A 14,185-nucleotide genomic window follows, 5' to 3' on the forward strand; every position below is an offset into this window, starting at 1 on the left:
CACCACCCCAATTCTGACTGAAGGTTGCCTGGCACAGAAAACCACAAATAATGTTCCTCCTCTCATCTCATACAGCCCTCACTCCCCAAACAGATTTCTTCTATTACTAGTGCAATAACTTGGTAATAAGTTGCACTACCACAATAAACTTTATATACCATTGTAGGGAGGGTTTTTCTTTTATTTAAAGAGCTGCCAAGAAAACTCATTAGAAATAAATAAAAAACAGCACCTCTGGTTTGCTTAATCTGTCTCTAGTTCTGACACCTCAACAGGAAAAGAAGCTAAAGGCAATCCTGTCAACTTGCTTATCTTCTTCCTCTTGACCTTTGTGCCATCAGGTGCCTCTGAAACATTCATCAGTGTCTGTAGCTGGAAGCAGCTAAGCTGATTAACAACAAGAAACATAAAACTCACTGAGAAGGAAACCTGATAACATCAATACACCCAGTTTGAATAAAAGTATCTGATACTCCTTCCCAAAATATGCATCCATGGTCAACATGCCTAGCAGGCCGCAAACAAACCTGAAATAAATATGAATGAACAAGTTGTTCAGAATAATATTCTGCTAGAAGGGACTCATGATTCCTCCTAACTAACCTACCACTATCAGCAGCCTTTCCTTTTGAATGCATGCTCCAAAGAGAAAATGGGAAAAAACCTCCTCTCTATGAGAGCTTAATTTATATTCTCTTCTTGCTGCTGCTGCTGCCACAAACATTATCAGCTCTGAGAGAAGCATTGGCAGGTTATGAGATACTGTTAGGGTCACCATGGGCGCAGCAAACCAGCTCACAAGCAATGCTAACTATCACAGCAGCACGAGAAAGCAGCAGTGGAACACAAGAAGCGTAAGAAAAGCAGAAAGAAATTCTCACAAGCATGAGACACCTGTGTTTTGATCAGCTGCACCCCAGAAACAACCTGCAAACAGCAGGGCAGCTTTCATGCCATGCTATAAACCTGTGAAGGCTGGGCTTGGTTCCCAGTGCTTCTTCTTGGTTTCACTGGAAGTCTCTTGGACCAAGCAGAGTTGCCAACAAGGATCAGAAATTTCTCCAGCTGGCACCACCAAGTTAAAGATAAGAAACCAAAAGCTACAGTGCTGAACTACAGGAGATGCTTTTTGTGGTGTCATGGACCACGTTGGTATTGTGATCATTAAAGGCATAATTCACCTTCCTGCCTTGCTGCATTTACTCACTCCAATGCACTGTGCACTAGGACTGCCTGGACTCCTCTAATGCCAAATCATGAAACAAAGCTGACAGCAAAAAGCTGGGGCAGCAGTTAAAGTGACTGCCAAAGAGAAATCTGTTTGCTCAGGCAAAAGCTGTTCTCAGTCCAAACATGGGAGTCATAATCTTACAGCCATTTGCTTGGAAGACAATGAAGGGAAGGCAAAACAGACTGGGAAACTACAGCCTGCCACAGTAGAGAAGAGAACAATCTTTGTGCCCAGATTTCTTTGCTCTGCAGGGTAAGTTTTACAAAGCTGACAACCAGTAGCAACATGTAGTGGCCTCAGGCATCATGCCTGCCCATCAAAGACTTGGATTTTAGCCCTGGAGAAATTACAGCTTCTCACTTCTCTGGAACCCATACTGGACAAGAAGAAAGCAAGAGAGTAATGAATGACCTAACTAAAAATTATTGTAATATATGGATTGCATACTATAAGCCATAAACTTAGGATTGCAGGGAGAACTGGGAGGAGATGTGGAGAAAGAAAACATCATGTATTGACAGGAACACCATAGCCACAGAAGACAAAAGACAACCAGCTGGGGCTGCTACAACAGCAAAGTCATCTACTGGAGTGGTAGGGGCTAGCACACTGAATGGAAAGTATGGGTCCAGCAGATGCTTCCTGGAAGCTCAGCAGTTCAGGCTGGAAAAGACAGTGAGGAAAGGGCAGCTAAGGAAATCATTAGTTGAAGAGCCAGCCAGCAGGAATGTGGAGAAGAGAAAGGTAAATCCAAGGAAGCTACACAGAAGTGAATAAAAAAAGGTATTTGGTCCTCTGGAGCACTGGTGGCTTACAGCTTCATTGCTGCACCTCCTTCTGCAGGACTTGAAGCCACCCTGGCCACCTCTCTGCTGGGTGCAAGCAGGCACGGCCCAGCTCTCGCCTGCTGTCCCTAGGTGTCCATACACTGATCATACAGGGGATCCCCCAGCAACAAAACAGCTCGCCTGCTGCCAGCTGCCAAAGCCACTTTGCCACCCATGCAGTCTGAGGATGGCTGTGGCTTCAAGGCCAACAGAGGGGGTGAGCTGACCTGATGCATAGAAACACTCACCACCACCACTCACTTCGCATCTGCATAGGCACACTTGCCCTGCAGGATTTCTGCAGCATCCATTTTAATCCAATGTTCGACAGCTAAAGTAAACTGCCAAACTGAAGGCCCAGAATTATGGTCAGAGACTATTTTCTGAAGCCCCACAAGAGACTCAAACTGTTTCAGCTTCCTCTCCCAAACAACAGCCTTGAGCTGTTCTCGCCTGGCTGCCGGAAGCCTGTGACGTGAAATAAAAGCCAGGAAATATGACTTTCTGAATAAACATTTATTTGGTGAGAAATACTTCTGATTTTTTGGCAGAGAAATGGCAGAAACCTGAAGCCCTATGTATAGCATGCCTGCAGAGAGAAATTTCTATTTAAAGGGAAGCTGCAGCTGTCTGTAGCTCTTAATGAAGAATAATGCCTAGGAATAAATTACTGCTGTTTCTGAGAGACATTTCTCAAATTAAAGCGATTCTTCCCTTTTTCCCTCTCACTATAAATACCAAGTGGCATGCACTGGGCTGTTGTTTGGAAGAACGGACACATGCAGCTCTGCTGTTTTCTCAGCAGCCTGGTAATTTCCATAGAAAACCATGGGGTGATTTAGCACATGGATACCAAAGTGACACAAAAGCAGAGACATCCAGAATCATTAAGCTTGCGTGTGTCAAAGCTTCCCATAACTCTTCCAAGGTGCGTACAGCTCAGAAGAGAAACCAGGCATCGCTTCCAACCATGCCACAAACCCGGTGTGGAGGCTCCAGGCGTGGGAGATGGCCACTCACAGAAACCTGCCATGAAAGGCTCGCTGACCTTCCATTTCCATCACTTGCACAAGCCTCCTCCTCCCTGAGGGGCTGCTGCAGCAGCAGGATGGGCAGGCAGAGAAGGTGATGCTCTGGGGAGAGGGTGTGCCTGGGCTGCAGCCAGCCTGGCCAGGCAGCTCAGGAAGCAGCACTGACATCAGCTCCAGGAGCTGTCACTCCCAGAGCCGTCGCAGCTCCACGTGCCAGGAAAAACAGCCGGCAGCCGGGGGGGGGGGGGGGGGGGGTACATGGGAGATAGGACCCGGGGTAAAGGAAGCAAGGAGGGCCAAGGAACAGAAAAAGAAGGCAGCAGCTCAAAAATGGAATGGAACTGGGGCTAAGCCATGCGCAACCACAGTCCCCCAGGACCCTCTTCAGAGTCAGCCCTCACAGCAGCAGGTTCCCCACCAAAGGCAGGGCATAGAGAGCCTGTCTGGGCTAGAAGTGGGGATGTTTACTATCCTGCCATCTGCAGTTTGCCCAAAATAACAGTTATAGATATGAGATCAACTGAACACGTTTCTGTTATTGACACATACTGGATTTAGAGATTTATTTTTCATTTCCCACAAACTGTGCCAGAGGTTTTCGCATAAGCACAGAAAAAAATACTAATGTGAAGAAATGCCTGCAAGTGAGGAACATGAAGAGTTTATTCATTGCTCCTGTTAGAATGTGTTTGTGTGGCTAGCACTCCAAAAAAGCTGTGGCATATGTTTTCAGGATGGAAAAAAAAAAACCTCAGGATACCTACACACTACCAGAAAATGACAAAACCATATGCTGGAATACACAAGGTACACCCTGGCAAGAGCAAAGGAGCCTTGTCTTGCTTCTTTTTACCCTTACTAAAATAAATGTTCCTCCTTAATGAACCCTCCTGACATCCCTTTCTCTCTCCCCAGAAGTGGAATATGGACTTGATTTGTACAAGCACTGCTATTCCAGAAATGCATTTCATCCAAATGAAGAGAGCAGGAAAAAGGAAGCGAGAAATTTGTACTGTTTAGTAAACAGGCAGTTTCTAGGTGGATACAAGACACTGGTCTCAATTTACTGCACCCCTCCCTCCTCACTCCCCCCCTTCCTCTGAAATTTGCCTGGGTGGCAGAAGGAGGCAGCAAAAGGGAAGAGAACAGCTACCACTTGCAGTGGGAAAGGTTTGATCATTTTCCTCACATCTTAACACGACGACACCCTGCAAACAGGGAAGAGGGAGCAATATTTTTCAGTAAATTCACTGCGTGCCAATACTTCCTTTCAGGAGAAACACTGTATCTCCTCACCTCTGGTATTCTTGTCTCCCTAGGAGGTTAAAGGAAAGAGGAGAGGAGGAGCCTAGCTGACTGTCTCCTTCTTGCAGCAGTGTTCTCCAAGCAGAAGCCAGGTGACGAAATACACTCTCAAGGAACTGCTAAAAATCTCTCCATCACCTACAAATGATTCCTCAAAAGGAAACAGTCCTGGATGCCAGGGTAAGAACAATTCTCAAGAACATTTTTTCCCATCCATACTTGGTGAGAAGAGTGCTGCTTTTTCTGCACTACCCCAAGCCTCCTGAGTATAATCAGGATTTGGCACCACAATAGCCAAACATCACACTGTGCTTTAAAAGGGCTGATTTTAAACCATTTGGGACAGGCCAGAATGTAATGATCACACTGACAGTATCTTCAACAGATATTACATCCCCAGCAATGGCTGATGATTGCCTCTTTCAGTTTAACTTGCTGATCTGGCACAACACATACCTTACAGTACCGAGGGGATGCTCTCCTTCGTGTGAGGTGGTGCTGCTGTTGTAATCAGTGGAGGTGATTGCAACATTTTAAACAAACATCTCCTGTTATCCCAACAGTTTTGCACGCTAGGATGGTTGTATTATTATTATTATTATTATTATTATTATTATTATTATTATTGGCTGTCCTCTCCTGTTCTAGGATGCCAGCATGCAAAGTAAGTTCTTGTGGTTATAAAGAAGCCTTTCAAAGAGTGGGAATAAGCTGATATGGCCATACCACAGGTACATGGACAGTGAGAAGCTCCACATCTTAGAGGCTCCATATTCATCCTAATGAGCTACTAACTTGGCTTAGTAGCTTAGTGGTAACTAGTAAGTAACAATTCCAAATGTTGGCTGTGTTAACTATTTCACTGTAGATCAAACCAGGTGGGAACGGCAAGAGATGATAAAAAATTTTCAGTGTCTTCTCTAATATTTATTTTGCAACTGGAGTTTGGGAAAGCAGCACCACTTGGACTCTGACTCAATCTGCTTCCCAAAGCCTGAACCCAAAGGGAAAAGCAGAGCAAAGGAGGGTATCCAACTCTGAGGGAGCTAGAAGGCATGCCAGAAAATATATTTATATTTACTACATTAAGTGCACAAACTACTCTGCTGCAACTGAAAGAATCTGCAGCTTGTTTTATCACTGCTAACATCTTGAAGGACCACTGGGCATAAGAATTAAATACTAACATAAGAATTAAAAACTAACTTGCCTAACTTGGAAACCTCCATGGTTCTTTCTTAAGAAAAAAATAAGGATTATTCTAAAACCTGGCAGGCAGAGAACTGTTGTTTTCCTCTTTTTGTGAGAATGTTTACATTTGATCTGCATGTTTCCCCATTTCAACCCAGAAAAGCAGTGGGCTTCAAGAAATAACAATGAACATAAAAATATTCATGCTTTCTCTTTAGCCATCCCTCATGGGAACATTTTTTTTTTTCATTAATACCATAGCTGAATCAAGGTCTCTGTTGAGTGACTGTATTTCCCTTAGAAAGGTATGCTCCTACAGTTCCCATGAACACAAACTTCTGAGAGGAGCCTTTGTACTGGAAATACTCAAACTAATATACAGAACTGACCATCAGGAGTTTGGAATACCAGAAATAACTACAGAAATAACTACCTTTGCATTCCTCTAATTTGAAAGTGGCCAAATAACTTCAACCATTGTGCAAGTATGCATAAAATTCCTGAATCCAACCTGTAGATCCATGGACTGTTAGCCATTGTATTTTTCATTCTTGTTAGGCTACACAGTCACATGGCCTTTCAATGCAGGCTCACATATTTAACTAAGAAGCAATAGCAGTATGACAAATAACTGCAGCAGTCCAAGGAAAAGAAACACACCATCCTTCCTTAGATAATACTAGTCTTCCCCTAAACCCATTAAAAGAAAAAAAAATAGGAGGGAGAGAAATTTAAGTCTTGTGCATCACAGGGAAGAGACCAAACACTACAAGGCAGATACTACCTCCCAAAAAACACAACTGGAAGTATTTGTTATCACTGCTAGGAACTCACAACATTCACTTTGTTCTTCTTCAGGGAATTCTGGATTATCCTTTAGCATGAAGATTTTTCAGAAGCTGCTGGATTGTTCACAGGTCCTCACTGTCTTTCCTTTTTCAAATAAAGTAAGGTAGACCTGTAAAACAAAAACAATACCAAGTCAGAAAGGAAAGCAAGGAAAAAAAAGAGGAAAATCCATAGAGCTGTTTAACAAATGAACAATTGACTCCTACATCTCCTTGAAGCAAATGTATTTTTAATGAGCTCCCAAGATGGAAATTCTGCAACAGAGTGAGTGTCTAGGATAAGAAGAGTCATTTGCCCTGTACATATTATCACAAAAAATTAAAAGCCAGTTCAGAATTGCTGAAGCAAATATACAATTAAAATAATTCTTGGATACTTCTGTTGTTGTAAAGAGAAAAAGAAAAAACTACTTGGAGTTGCTGTTTAGAAAAGTGTCTGCAAACAAAGTTCACAATGTGCAGAGCAATCCACACAGGAAGATTTTTGTTCTCAATTAACTCCTCCAAGAAAATGCAAACATCTATCTATTTCCATGATTATCTGCAATATTAGAACAGAGGAGTACTGAATCCAAAAATACACACACACATGTTCTTTCTGTTCCTCAGTAGGAAGTATTTTTCATATTTGAGATTTTAATATTGTGTGATTCTTTCATTAATTTTTTTGGACAAAATTTAATTGTGGACCAACTCTTAATTTATTTTTTTTTTATGTACTACACATGGTGTCAGACTATCCTCAGCCTTTTTATTGGGATCAGAAGAAACTGCTGGGTTTCATTTTTATGTGAACCCCACACAGAATACTTAAAATTGAGTGTATATTTCCACACGCCCCATATTGAACTTTTTTCCTTGAGCTAGGTTCCCATGGTCTCCTTGTGCTTCCCAAATTCTTAGTTTCACTTTGTCAACCAACATTTCCTACCTCCTTAATGCAAGGCTTCTCAAACATTTCACATGTCACTTCAGGGTTTGTGCGCATGGATCCCATCCTACCAGCCTTATGGAAGAATCCATGTCCTCAAATCAAAAACAAGTGCAGGACCAAACTCTACACCTTAGACAATGCAAACTCTCTTCTCTTGTTGGAGGAAATGAGGCAATCCAGAAAATTATTCATTTGACCTATCAAGCATCTGGTTTAGGACAGAATGATTCACTCTCTAGAAAGGTCTGGCTCTCTCCATAAAGTGAGTCTAGACACTGAGCTCAGATGAGATGGCTACATATGAATGCAGATGAATCTCACACTACGCGAAGGCAGGAAACAAGTCAGACAGATGGACAAGTGCAGTTCATGGGTGAAGAGCAGAGGGAAGACAGAGCAATGATAAAAAAGTTGCTATTCAAAAGACGTTTACACCTATGACTGTTTTAGTTGAACATGCAAAGAAACAACAACAAAACCTTCCAAAGCCCAAAGCAGTATCTGCCCAGCTGATCCAGTTTTGGTGGAAGACTGCTCCTGGATTTACTGGCTCAGGCTAAGCCTTCATGGAGCAGCATCTGTAAACAGCATGCAGCTGGTTGGGGGCCAGGTGCCTGCAATGATGATGACAGTGACCACTAGTCTCAAGGCACAGGCGCCTTTGACCTCTACCTGATGGACTGTAGCAATGCAAGATACCTGTTACAAAAATGTTCCCAGTTTAAGACACAGCAGTTTCTTTGGAGCTACAACTCCTGTATGAGGCACAGCTACCTCAAGAGCCTTTAGACACCCAGGCCCTGGTTATACTTCCAAGACTTTGGTCAGCAACTTCTCTCCTCTACTGAAGTGGGACTCCACTGCTTATCTGACAGAGAAACCCACCATCAGACATGGTCTCACAAGATTTTTAACTTTAGAAAGCAGGCCAAAGAGAGAAAAATATCACAGACCTATTAAAAAAACCAAAAACCAAAAAACCCTTGAAACTTTGCTTAAAACCAAACCAATTTATTTTCAAGCCATTTATTTTTTCTTTAAATTACAAGAATCTCCCAATTAAGAAACCCCATCTCAGCTCAAAATACTCAAACCATTTTGCTTCTAAGTGTTAAAATGAAAGATTTCAGCATTTGCAAATTATTTATGGGATTTTTCCCTCAATAATTTGGCAACCCTCAGAACTGCAATTTTTAATCCTTATCCCTTGTCACTTAGCATTCAGGGGAAAATCTTCAAATGCAGTCCAAATTACTATGAGAAAATATTTAGCTTTTCCAACAAAAATCAATGGCTTCCAATTACTTTTAGTAAGGGCACAGAGTTTACTCCTTGCAAACTCCTGCTTGGATAGACTCCTGAGAGCCTCCCTGGAGAGTCAGCTGTGTGTAACCCTGGGCTGGCACCCACCACACTCAGTGACTAAGTCCTTCCACTAACTTCAACAAGTGGGATTAGGATTTTGATTCTGTTCAAGTTAGCAAGGCTCTGACTGCCCAAACCAGGGCTTTGATCACTGAATCAGGAGCAAGGCTGCTTGCTAGTTATGCAGTGACCTTGCTGTCAGCCCAGCACAGGGACACAGGAACAGGCCACAAGCAGCACCAACACAGGGCAGTGGTGGTACTCTGGGGCAGATGCCTTCTCCCTGTGCTCACATTTCACAGAAAAGATGACATGAAGCAAGGTAGCTTACACCTCAGGCAAAAAAAGGGGCAAGAGACCTTGTATTTACCACAGGGTGCCTTTGTGCCATGTACACAGCCAGTTATTATGGAGCAGATTATGCACTATAAATTCACAAGCTAGTTTAATTTGCTGCAACTTGCTCACTTGACCTTACCCATAGGCACTTCACTCTGTGAGAGCCAAGTCATGCCTGCTTGCAAATGTTCCCAGGCACTTTTATGCTTAAGATTTAAAGATAACATAGCACAAAATTCAGGATGCATGGAGACATGCTGCTTCTTGAAGCACAACCCTCACCTGAAGAGCAGAGCACTCAGTCCCTAACTGGGACAATCTTTTTGCTATGCAGATCTGATGGGCTCTGATGACATGCTCTTTCTTCATGGAACATGGAAAACAGTCATAACTTGGAGGGACCAGCAGAGAAAGCTGGTTAACAGTACAATCAGATCTTAACCAGACTTTGTGACTGAAGTTTCCACAGGATAACAAATCATTATCATGGACACGGTTACCAATCACATCTCTGCTATAAATGGGAAGCGTTACCAAGGAAGCTGTTTTTGCATGGTCCCACAGCATTACGGTTACTCAAATATCACAGCAGAGCCCTGTCTTTGAGAGCTAAAAAGGACACTGTGCTGACAGATTAAAAGTGTAATTGAGACATGAACAGATCTCAAATCAAAGAATATGGAAGTACTTCTCAGGAGTATTTTGAGACTAAAATTGGACCCCAGGGCAATCAACAAATAAGGACTGTAGTACAAGCGAGCAACTGCAAATTGGCAAAACCTGAAAACCAGAAGTTGGCTACGTGCAATATCCTGTATTTATTCCAAGAAAAGGTCATGCTCTCCCATTTTGCTTTGAAGATCAGGCAGTGAGAGATTACTGCTTTACTAGTTCTTTCCTGCAGGTTTTTAATTGTCATCCCTTGCTCTCTTGCATGACATAATTTGGTTTCCCTAATTCACAAATCAGCATAAGCTAATAAAACTGTTTAAGAGACGGGAGCCTTGTGCCCAAGTTGTTTCGTTGTTCGCTATTATCCCTCAACTAATCCTTCAACTCAAATAAAACCATAATTCATTTCCTGCATTATTCTCCCTCTACATGAAATAGTTTCAGACAGGTTCAATCCTGCCTCACCACAAATGGGAAAGGCAAGGTTTTATCTTCCTGGAGCGTGCATGATTTCAATTACCTAATGTATGTATCATCTATCATGTCAGGAAAGAACTTTGAAATTATTTTCAACAGGTTTTGCTGACTTTACACAATGAGAAAAGATTCTAATGGAAATAAATTTGAAAAAAAAATTTAAAAAGCATAAACCAACCAAGAATTTACTATATCTTAAATTTTAAGTTAATAAAAGCTTCTCTAAACCAGCCATTCCAAACTTTGCCCATCTAAGAATCTTCCGACATTTTGTCTAGTGTATAAAGGCTGCTGATGATGTTATGTTAGTGTAAAAATTACTAAAATCCCAATTATGTCTAAAATTAATGCTATGGTGAAGCAATATCACCTTAGGACAGAAGAGGTTTTGTTTGCATAAAACAGGCAGGCATCACTGATTTCTGTTTAGCATCCATTCCTCATCTGAAGCTTGATCCTCCAAGGCTTTGTCATGTAAACTAACATTTCCCATGGCTTTGCATGTGGTCCGCAGTGAAATGCCCAGCTTCACAAGGTGTTACACCCACTTTGTGCAGGGTGAATAACTGTATCTGGGTGCACGGGAACAGTAAATCAAGTTGTTAGCACTTTGCATATCCTGCAGGTCCTAAACCAGAAAAACAGGATACAAGATCATGGGGCTCAGACAAGGAAGCAATCCATCCTGCCCCATAATTTCCAGCAGAGGGAAGAACTTCTATGTTGCCTTCCCCAGCTCTGTGAACATGGGACATCCCAGCCCAGCACATCTTTCCTGTGTGAAAAGCATCTCCAATGTGAGTACTTACTCAGAGGGAAAATGCAGGACAGGAACCTGTGAACAGCACAGAGATGGGAGCAGCACGTGGGGCTGAAAGGGCAAGGCTGCAGCTCCAGTGCAGGAGCCACTACTGAAGATGGCCACTGACTGTGCACAGCTAACGTCAGCTGTGAGTCATCAGTGTCCTGAGATTTAATCTAAAGACCATTGTTCATCATTGCTTCATCCACAGCAGGTATTTTTCAGGACTTAAGGCTCAGGTAAATCACATCTCATTTTACCATCAGCCCATGCAAACAGACTGAGAGCTTTTAGCAGTAATCACTGGACTCATCTGCCCTTCCAAACCTCTTCATCTGGAAACCATGGAAGTAACTTTGCTCTCAGAGCCATCTGCACTGCTCTTGTTACCCATTCCCTACCTCAATACCTTTGAACAAGTGATTGGAAAACAGATGAAGGTTCATCACTGCAATTGTACTTGGGAAGAAAGGCAGAACAGCTCAAATTCACAGTCTCCATTTACATGATGTCTAATAACAATACAAACACAAATCTAACTGGGACCTCAGACACATCACTTTTACACAAATAACAGCAATCACAACCATACTCCTTATTTATACTTCACTAATACCCAGTTTTCACAAAAAGGCATGAGGTTAGACTGTGCTTAGCCTTGTGCTTCACCTAGTGGGCTCAGTATCCAAGTTCCATGTGATTTTCCCCCAGAAAGAGAGTGCAGCATAAGGTATTGAAATAGGAAGCCAAGAGGTGGGCTGTGGTTGCAACATCCAATGTCACCAGGTGAAAACTAAGAGGAGATTGTTCAGGTTGTTTTGTCTAAGCAGGAACAGTGCAGAACCACCACAAGAAGCAAAATACCTCACAAATACCTCCTATCAGATGTCAATGTTGTACTTCTTAATAAAAATCCATCACCTTATTCACATCAGCATTCCCTACTTGCCACTTTTTATGGCTATCAAAGAAGAAATACTGGTGGGTGCAGGAGGGGTGGGGGGAATTTCAACACAGATCTACATTTTTCTTAGGATGCCAACTTTCTTCATTCTCATACAGTGGTTTAAAGGAAAAACAACTCTGTTGTGTGCGTGCTCGTAACACAGACATTTCTACAGGTCTTCTGAGCAGAAGAGATTGAGAAAAGAATGCAAATGGTCCATAATAATTCCGGCTGAGAGCCAGTAATGTTGAACAGATATAAGCAATAAAAATAACCACTCTGGATGCTTCTGTTACATGACATAAATATTTCTCTTTTTCTTTATGGAAGCTATTATGCAAAAAATGCAGCTCAGCCCTGAGTGGAGACAACGAGCCTCCTGCATATTTGAAGAACTGCAGCACCCTATTAACTTGCTACAGAAGACAGCAAGCTCAAGGGCCTTCATATCATGTACAGACACCTCTCATATGATAGCCACAGCACTCCTGCAAAGATGGTGTTGAATGGAGAATCCAATTGATGTGAGTTGCAAACTGATGAGAGCAGCACCAAAAGCAATGGCCGAGATTCTGTTTAATGGCAGTTATTTTAAACAGCCAGAGACAAAACCTCCTGAAGAAGATTGTTAATGCTACAACCCAGAAAACCAGAGAAGAGGCTTGATCTCTGGTGAGAGCATCATTCCAGGAGATGCCCACAGTACCAAGGCCCTGGTGCCGGTAAGATTTGAGTTTGGGCCATGGCCTTTGCCTCACTGGGCTCAGCCACAGGTGCCCAGAGCTACTCATCTGCTACTTACACAAAGTTTTCAGGGAGCAGCTTCCCCATCTCCTCTACCTGTGCAGCACGCAGAGCTGAGGAGGACCCAACTTACACCAGCTGCCAGGCTGGGGACACACACACACGCACAGGCACAAACACAAACAATGCCACCACGTGAGCTTGGCTTCCTTAGGAGCCAGCCCAGAACGCACCCTTAACCTTCTCCCCACTTCCAGTGCTGCCACGGTCTCCTGCGCTCCTGATGCAACGTGATACGGAGCTGGAAAACAAAGGCACTATTGACCAACTTTTCTGCAGGATTAAGATGACTATGCTGGCTTACAACAAAGATTTCAATGATTTCGACACCAAGTGCTAAGTAACAGGAACACGGCTTGGCAGTAATTCCAGAGATTACCTGTTGAAACATTAATGACAAACATCTTTTGATGTGGGCTGCTTTATGTGGTGCAAAAGGCAGCGCTGTAATTATGCATTTCCTTTCTATGAATCTAGTATTTAAGAGTAAAGCATTACTGGGGGGCCTGCGCACGTGTATGTTTGTGCACGTGTGTGTTTGTGTGTGTCAGGAAATACTCCACAGCTGAGCCTGCAATTTACCAGGGTGGCTGCACGTAGTAAATCTGCAACAGGGGGGAGCTCAGCCGTTTCATTCATCCTGCACCAAGCAGAGGGCTAAAACAATTGCCACGCTTAAGACAAATGTCAGTGTGAGTCATACCAGCCGGAGCGCAAACATGTTTGCTGTCGGGTGAGTCAGAATATCACATCGTGAATTCACAAATCTTCCTATAAATAATAATTTCTGAAATTGTTGCATTTTTTTATTACAATGGAATTTTAAGTATGATGCCAAATCTATAAAGGCTTTCCTGACTACAAAGAAAATGGTTTTTCTCCCATTCCCTTTTGCTTCTTATTGCGTGTATCTGCCTACAGTAGTAGGCTGTCTACGGTACCTGAAGTGGTAATTGCATTGATTCACACTCAGGAAAATGCAAGCATGGCTCAAAATAGGTCCAAATGAGAGACAGCCCCCATCCTCCTGAAAAAAAAAATTACTAAATACAAGCAGTAGGACCTCTCACTTACTGGATATGCTTTCTACATCTTTTCTGATGCCGTAATTCTGACAAGCTTTAGCATGTTCAGCACTCAGAGGAAAATAACGTCATGCTGGCATGAGACACAGAGCAGCCGAGAAAAGGGGTGAGAAATGCTGGAGAAGTGGTGAGAAAGGCCAGGGCAGCATGGTGCATGTGAGCAAGGAGGGACTGTGCCTGCACTGTGCTCCACAGTGTGAGCCCCCACAGCTAAAGCACCATCCCTGCTTCAGAGACTGCTCAGCCTTAATGCAGCATGCAGAGACCATTGCTCCCCACAAATACCAACATACCTGGTAACAAAACTAATGCACTGTAATGATTGGCA

General features: G+C 42.9%; 1 protein-coding gene across 21 annotated transcripts in view; it reads right to left on the reverse strand.

Annotated features, from left to right (window-relative positions):
• ATXN1 (ataxin 1) overlaps positions 1-14,185 on the reverse strand; it is a 367,362-nt gene that overhangs the window by 82,184 nt on the left and 270,993 nt on the right. For all 21 annotated transcript variants that reach the window (XM_074543277.1, XM_074543189.1, XM_074543262.1 and 18 more), the window contains one exon: positions 6,420-6,543. The gene's annotated coding sequence lies outside the window, so the exon portion shown is untranslated. The remainder of the gene's footprint in view (positions 1-6,419; positions 6,544-14,185) is intronic.

The sequence above is a fragment of the Zonotrichia albicollis genome, chromosome 1 (genome assembly GCF_047830755.1).
Source record: "Zonotrichia albicollis isolate bZonAlb1 chromosome 1, bZonAlb1.hap1, whole genome shotgun sequence".
In the NCBI taxonomy this organism is placed as follows: domain Eukaryota; kingdom Metazoa; phylum Chordata; class Aves; order Passeriformes; family Passerellidae; genus Zonotrichia; species Zonotrichia albicollis.